This window comes from Bactrocera dorsalis, chromosome 6, assembly GCF_023373825.1.
Source record: "Bactrocera dorsalis isolate Fly_Bdor chromosome 6, ASM2337382v1, whole genome shotgun sequence".
NCBI lineage: Eukaryota > Metazoa > Arthropoda > Insecta > Diptera > Tephritidae > Bactrocera > Bactrocera dorsalis.
The window spans coordinates 26,802,574-26,811,080 of record NC_064308.1 but is presented as its reverse complement, the minus strand read 5'-3'; the positions used below and the strand labels follow the sequence as shown (position 1 = coordinate 26,811,080).

The 8,507-nt window shown below is 37.7% G+C and overlaps 1 protein-coding gene across 14 annotated transcripts in view; it reads left to right on the top strand.

Annotated features, from left to right (window-relative positions):
* LOC105224248 (synaptotagmin-7) overlaps positions 1-8,507 on the top strand; it is a 566,903-nt gene that overhangs the window by 82,587 nt on the left and 475,809 nt on the right. The window lies entirely within an intron of this gene.

Here is an 8,507-nt window from a genome sequence, read left to right as displayed (position 1 = left end):
GTTTCAGAAGTGGAAAACAAGGGCTCCAATTTGGGGTGCGAAACTATTAACAGTAGGAACACGCGATAGTTGAAACAAAAAACTAAGTTTTAAAAAATACTATGTAAACTACTCTGAGAGCTCTTCTTCTTCTTTACTGGCGTAGACACCGCTTACGCGATTATAGCCGAGTTAAAAACAGCAAGGCTGTCGTTTAGTTTTCATTGGTACTGTTTTTTTACGTGGTGGGTCCCAAACCCAGCGCACAACTCTGCGGATGGAAGGTTTCGCCTTCTCACTTTAGCTCGCCTTCAAACGGATGTTCTTAGGCTACCCAGAGGATACTTGGTCAAAGATAGGAAGTCCTGAGCTGCTTGAATCATATGTAAAAGAATCGTTTTTGGCCACTCCCAAGTGAATGGCGATCAGAGAACTTTCCTCACTTGCGTGAACTTCTACACAAGACTCCATCCTCCACGAGTTATTAAAATATACATTTTTTATACATTTACTAATATTATATCATATGATATCAAAAAATGTATACTTACAATAAGCTACGGTAGAGTACTTTATTTCTCAGTCCAGTTGGTTTTGGCAATCAAGCCTGGCTAAACATTCACTGTGACTCTGTAAAATTCAAATTAATTTGCAAAATATTCGTGCACTGTAGAGCAATGTCTCGGGGTGTATGTACGTATAAATATGTATGCTAACAGTACATTGTGAAATTCGATCACAACGGAATATTCACAGAAAGTTCAATTTCATAATTGTATTCTCCAAAATCAAGAGTACTGAATTAAGGTTACGAAGAGCTTGATAAGGTGGCCGACAGGGGTAATGCTCGAAAATTCTACGAAAAGATGCGGCGACTTACAGGCGGTTTCAAGACCGGAGCATACTCTTGTAGAACCCCCAAAGGTGATCTAGTCACCGATGCCCAAAACATACTTAAATTATGGAGGGAACACTTCTCCAGCCTGCTGAATGGCAGTGATCGTGCAACGCCAGGAGAAGGCGAACCCGATTCCCCAATCGATGACGATGGAGCAGACGTTCCATTGCCCGACCATAAAAAAGTTCGAATAGCAATTACCCGCCTGAAGAACAACAAAGCGGCGGGCCGATGGATTGCCGGTCGAGCTATTCAAACATGGCGGCAAAGAACTGATAAGGAGCATGCATCAGCTTCTTTGCAAAATATGGTCGGACGAAAGCATGCCCAACGATTGGAATTTAAGTGTGCTATGCCCGATCCATGAACAAGGAGACCCAACAATCTGCGCCAACTACCGTGGGATAAGGCTCCTCAACATCGCGTACAAGGTCTATCGAGCGTATTGTGTGAAAGATTAAAGCCCACCGTCAACAAACTGATTGGACCTTATCAGTGAGGCTTTAGACCTAGAAAATCAACAACCGACCAGATATTCATCATGCGCCAAATCTTGGAGAAGACCCGTGAAAGGAGAATCGACACGCACCACCTATTCGTCAATTTCAAAGCTACTTTCGACAGCACGAAAAGGAGCTGCCTCTATGTCGCGATGTTTGAATTTGGTATCCCCGCAAAACTAATAAGGAGCACCAAAAGCTCCGTCAGGATCGGGAAGGACCTCTCCTAGCCGTTCGATACCAAAAGAGGTTTCAGACAAGGCGACTCCCTATCGTGCGACTTCTTCAATCTGCTGCTGGAGAAAATTATTCGAGCTGCAGAACTTAATCGAGCAGGTACAATTTTTTTTAAGAGTGTACAGCTGCTGGCGTATGCCGATGATATTGATATCATCGGCCTCAACACCCGCGCCGTTAGTTCTGCTTTCTCCAGACTGAACAAGGAAGCAACGCAAATGGGTCTGGCAGCGAACGAGGACAAGACGAAATATTCTCGGTTATCAAACAAACAGTCGTCGCACTCGCGAATTGGCTCTCACGTCACTGTTGACAGTCATAACTTTGAAGTTGTAGATAATTTCGTCTATTTAGGAACCAGCATTAACACCACCAACAATGTCAGCATGGAAATCCAGCGCAGGATTACTCTTGCCAACAGGTGCTACCTCGGACTGAGTAGGCAATTGAAAAGTAAAGTCCTCTCTCGACGAACAAAAACCAAACTCTATAAGTCGCTTATAATTCCCGTCCTGCTATATGGTGTAGAGGCTTGGACGATGACAACAACCGATGAGTCGACGTTACGAGTTTTCGAGAGAAAGGCTCCACTGGCCACGGCGAATATCGCATTCGATGGAACGATGAGCTGTACGAGATATACGACGACATTGACATAGTTCAGCGAATTAAAAAACACGCTGGCTAGGTCATGTTGTCCGGATGGATGAAAACACTCCAGCTCTGAAAGTATTCGACGCAGTACCCGCCGCGGGAAGCAGAGGAAGAGGAAGACCTCCACTCCGTTGGAAGGACCAAGTGGAGAAGGACCTGGCTTCGCTTGGAATATCCAATTGGCGTCTCGTAGCGAAGAGAAGAAACGACTGGCGCGCTGTTGTTGACTTGGCTATAATCGCGTAAGCGTTGTCTACGCTAGTAAAGAAGAAGAAGAAATTGAGGTTACTTTACAGTTACTATTTTTCCACTGTTCTTAATAGTTATCAAAATTCAAGAAAAAATTTTTTAGCAGTCTATAGTCTTATTTACAATTATTATTCTTCCACTGTTCTTAATTATTATCAAAATACTGGGAAACCGTGACGTCAATAATTCTGAATTGCGGCTGCTTGAATGAATATGGGCCATTCCATCAATTGGCGACATGGTTTTGTACCCGTGGTTCTCCGATTTTGACGAAACTTTAGAATATCATAATGTAGACTAAAATAAGAATATCTGTAAACTTTTTAGTGGCCAAAGTTGCTCCATTGATTTTTGGCGCGCACTTCAAATTGAGATCAAACAAAAAAATGACTTTTTCTTTTATTTTTTAACGACCTCAAAATTGAGTGAAAAAAATTTTGAAGTTATCCATTTTTATGTAAAAAAATCTCAGCTTTCTGATAAAAATATTTTCAGAATCCAAAAAAAAATTTCAAAATCCAAAAGAACCATGTTTTTTCCAAAAATCCCGCTTTTTGTGCTCTTCCCCCACTTTTTTTTCAAAATTGACATTTTTATTCGATTCAAATTCAAAGTTGACGCTCAAAATCAAAAAAAAAAACATTATTTTCCAAAAAATCCGGTTTTTTGTGCTTTTCCACCAACTTTTTTTCAAAATTGACTTTTCCATTCGATTCCTCGTTAAATTTTACATAAGAATCAGTGTTCAAAAATATGGGACTCTGATCCCATCAACAGCAAAAAAAATGCAAAGTTGTCGCTATACGGTGCATATTTTTTTGAATGAAGACAGTGATTTCTTTTAATCCAAGTCTTAGAATACAATTTACACATTTACCTCTTTCACACAACCTTCTAAGCGAACACACTGCGCCGTATAGCGACAACTTTGCATTTTTTTTGCTGTTGATGGGATCAGAGTCCCATATTTTTGAACACTGATTCTTATGTAAAATTTAACGAGGAATCGAATAAAAATGTCAATTTTGAAAAAAAATGTTGGCAGAGTTCTCAGTTCAACTGTTTATTCAAGACTTAGTTTACAAAGTGGATTTCATGTTTCAGTAGATATATATGTTACATATACAATATAGTGTATTCATATGGAATATATAACTTATTCGTATTACATTTTCGGACAAAGCCCTCTTAGGAAATATATTACTTGTTACATTTTCAACACTCTTTCTCAAGTAAAATATTTCTAGACATTAATATTTAAGACCAAGCATTTCTACAAATTTAACATGTTTTTGTTTTTGCAAATTTTTAGTAAAAATATCAGATACATTTTCATTTGTTGAAACATACTCTAACTCTATTTCTCTACGATCAACCACATCTCGAATGTAATGATATTTTATATCTATATGTTTGGTTCTCTTATGAAATATAGGATTCTTCGAAATTTGTATTGCGCTTATGTTGTCGGCCTTTAACAAAATTGGCTTTTCGGTACTGCAACCTACTTCCTTCAATAAGCGACGAAGGTATACTGCTTCTTTTGCTGCTGTGCACAAGGCAATGTATTCTGCCTCAGTGCTACTTAAAGCGACGACATCTTGCTTCTTGGATTGCCAAGAGAATGTACTACCAGCTAGAAAGAATGAATAGCCGGTGTTTGACTTCCTGTCTGTATTGTTGCTTGCCCAGTCTGCATCCGCGTAGCCTTCTACTGGCTTCTCACTTTTGTGGTAATAAAGCTTTAAATCTACGGTTTTTGACAAATACCGTAGGACATGCTTTGCGCCAGCCTCATGTTCGGAATGAGGATCATGGTTTCTTTGAGCCAATAAACTAACTGCGTGCATTATATCAGGACGTGTTGAAATCGCCAAATACATTAAAGATCCAATTAAAGACTGATAGTTTGTTATGTCCACCTTCGAGCAGTTCTTATCGTTACAGCTTATTTGAAAACCAGGGTCGAGAGGTGTGCTTACTGGACGACATGAGTTCACTCCGTATACACTCAACAACTCTTTGATGTATTTTTTCTGACACACAGAAATCGCACCTGTTTTACCCTCACGTTCTATTTCGAAACCAAGAAAGAACTTCAGTGTATTACCATCATGTAATTTAAACTTTGACCTTAGTATGCGTTTTATATTCGTAATTTCTTCTTCCCTAGGACATGCTAGTATTAAGTCATCAACATAAACTGCTATGTAACTGTACTCTTTGCCTACCTGTTTGACATACAAACATGGCTCACTTTTGCACGGATTGAAACCTAAAGTTTTTAATGCTGTATCAAGTGTATTATTCCACTCTCTACCTGACTGTTTTAGGCCGTAAATAGCCTTGTTTAGTTTTAATACCTTGTTCGAATTTTTACTATCTATAAAACCTTCCGGTTGTCTTATGTAAACTTCTTCTGTTAGATTGCTATTGAGATATGCATTTGAGATGTCCACTTGATGTAAATATAACTCTTTCTCAACAGAAATTGCAAGTAACATACGAATCGTTTCGTATCGAATTACTGGCGAAAACGTTTCCCAATAATTAATTCCCAGTTGTTGACTACAACCTTTTGCTACTAACCTTGACTTGAACTTTTCGATATTTCCCTCTGGATCGCGTTTTATACGAAAAACCCACTTTGATCCAATTACTTTTTGACCCTTCGGTAGGTCTACTACCGACCAAGTGTTGTTGGCTACTAATGCCGCATATTCGTCTTGCATAGATTTCTCCCACTCAAAAAAGTATTCGCTTGCTAATGCTTCTTTGACTGTACGTGGCGTTTCTATATCTTCACCATACTGAAGATAGTTCAACTTCTGATATTCCTTTCTGGGACGACCAACCCTCCCTGTATGGACAAATCTTGGCCTACCGCGCCCTCGACGTATTTCACTATCTGAGTCATGAACTTCATATTCCGCAACTTTTTAATTTTGTTCTTCGTTTGGTTTTCCACCAGATTTTTAAATGTTTTAAATTTTTCGAAAACTTCACTTTTTTGCTTTATGCAATATACAAAAATCATTCGCGAAAAATCGTCAATAAAAGTGAGGAAATACCTTGCGCCACCAACTGATTTTACGTTTATCGGACCACAAACGTCCGTATGCACAAGTTCGAGTATTTGTTTAGAACCAATTTCATACTTCTTCGGAAAAGGCACTGCACATATTTTTGATTTATTGCATGTGACGCAATTTGTTTTAGTGTTAATGTAATTTTTATTTAAACCATATACCAAATTATTGTCTGCGATTTGTTTTAAACTTTCAAAGTTTATGTGGCCATACCGATTATGCCACATCATGTTGTTTAACATAATTTTTGAATTATTTGCTTGCGCATAAAAAAGAAACAAGTTATTTTGCAAGTTTGCTCTCAGTAGAGCTGTCCCTTTTAAGTTTTTTACTTCAACATAGAACTGTTTGAAAAGCACTGTATGTTTATATTTTATAGCTTTGCTCACGGAATAAAAATTCATTTTGAGTGAAGGTACAAACAAAACATCACGCAATTCTAGTGCACATTCTTTTGTCCTTATTTTTACCGTACCTACACCTTTCGAGTAAATGAAGTTATCTGCTGCTAACATTATTTTTTCTTCTTTTTCGACAAACGAAACAAACATGTCCATATCGCAGCACATATGAGCGGTCGCTCCACTATCGACGCACCAAGCATGTTTACCCTTTTTAACTCCCACATCCGCTGCATACATAGCATACGAAAGCTCATTATCATTATAGGCTTGCTGTTCTGTCTTTCGCTTACACTGTGCAATCGTATGTCCTCGCATACCACAACCAAAACATTTTCCTTTGAAGTTATTCGATTTTGCGTTTGCGTTTGCGTTTGTTTCTGCGTTTTCAAGTGTTTTGTTGCTACTATGCGCTGATTCTTTAACACGAACGTAGACCGCTTGCGCCGATGGCTCTTGACTTATTTGTTGTTCCCTTCTGGCACCTTCTTCTAAAAGCTTGACTTTTAGAACACTGAACGATGGTAATTTGTCACGAGTTTCAATAGCAATTACGAAGTTTTCATACTCTGCAGGCAAACTGGACAGCAGTATAATAACCTTTAATTCTTCGTTTAATTCTATATTGAGCTCGGCTAATTTATCTACCACCTCGACAAACGAAGTGAGATAAGACGACATGCTTTGGCTTGCAGACATACTGCATCCAAGCAACTTTTTGTACAACGAAACCTTTTGTAACGGTCCACTAGGCATGTGCACTTCTCGAAGTTTCTCCCAAGCCTCTGCTGACGTTTTGCACGATTTTATATTAGAAATTTGTGTTGGTTTAACACATAAAATTATGTTTGCCAATGCTTTTTGGTCATCGTGGTCCCATTTTTCCGCGTTTTCTTCACATCGTTTAATATTACCATTAACGATATGCCATTGGTCCATATTGACCAGTATGCTACGCATTTGCACACACCACACATCATAGTTCTCATCACCGAGTTTTTCAATTTGGAAATTAGAATTCATTTTTAACAAAATTTTGCTTAGTTGAACGACGGATTTTTTATTTTTTATTTTTTACTTATTTAACTTGCGCGTGTTCTGGGTTAACTGGGCCCATAACCTTTGTTGGCAGAGTTCTCAGTTCAACTGTTTATTCAAGACTTAGTTTACAAAGTGGATTTCATGTTTCAGTAGATATATATGTTACATATACAATATAGTGTATTCATATGGAATATATAACTTATTCGTATTACATTTTCGGACAAAGCCCTCTTAGGAAATATATTACTTGTTACATTTTCAACAAAAAAAGTGGGAGAAGAGCATAAAAAGCGGGATTTTTGGAAAAAACATGGTTCTTTTGGATTTTGAAATTTTTTTTGGATTCTGAAAATATTTTTATCAGAAAGCTGAGATTTTTTTACATAAAAATGGATAACTTCAAAATTTTTTTCACTCGATTTTGAGGTCGTTAAAAAATAAAAGAAAAAGTCATTTTTTTGTTTGATCTCAATTTGAAGTGCGCGCCAAAAATCAATGGAGCAACTTTGGCCACTAAAATGTTTACAGATATTCTTATTTTAGTCTATATTATGATATTCTAAAGTTTCGTCAAAATCGGAGAACCACGGGTACAAAACCATGTCGCCAATTGATGGAATGGCCCATATGTTTCAATGAGTTTATTCCAATTGAAACATTGGGCTTATGAGTTGAACAGTGTGTATGTGTCAGTCTTCGCGTTAATTCCTTCAATTTAGTAATTGGAGTTGGAGCCGCGACTTACTGGGATGTTATCCACAATTAGACTACACTTATGGAATTATCGAACACGTCATTATGTAGCTTTATTAAGTAAAATTTTGAAATTTAAGACTGTCAATCAAATAGAGTAGGTGATAATTGGCTTTTGTGCGAAGCTCTAAAGCTCGGATTCACCACGAATAATGGCAAAATTTCGCTTTCAAAATTTTTATTTTATTTAAAGTATAACAATGTTTTGATAGATTACATAAATACAAAATTTGAAGCCTCAAGCAAACTCCAATAATTCCTTTTTCAAAATATAGGGTGATTTTTTAAGAGCTTGATAACTTTTTTAAATAAAAAAAACGCATAAAATTTGCAAAATCTCATCGGTTCTTTATTTGAAACGTTAGATTGGTTCATGACATTTACTTTTTGAAGATAATTTCATTTAAATGTTGACCGCGGCTGCGTCTTAGGTGGTCCATTCGGAAAGTCCAATTTTGGGCAACTTTTTCGAGCATTTCGGCCGGAATAGCCCGACTTTCTTCGGAAATGTTGTCTTCCAAAGCTGGAATAGTTGCTGGCTTATTTCTGTAGACTTTAGACTTGACGTAGCCCCACAAAAAATAGTCTAAAGGCGTTAAATCGCATGATCTTGGTGGCCAACTTACGGGTCCATTTCATGAGATGAATTGTTGTCCGAAGTTTTCCCTCAAAATGGCCATAGAATCGCGAGCTGTGTGGCATG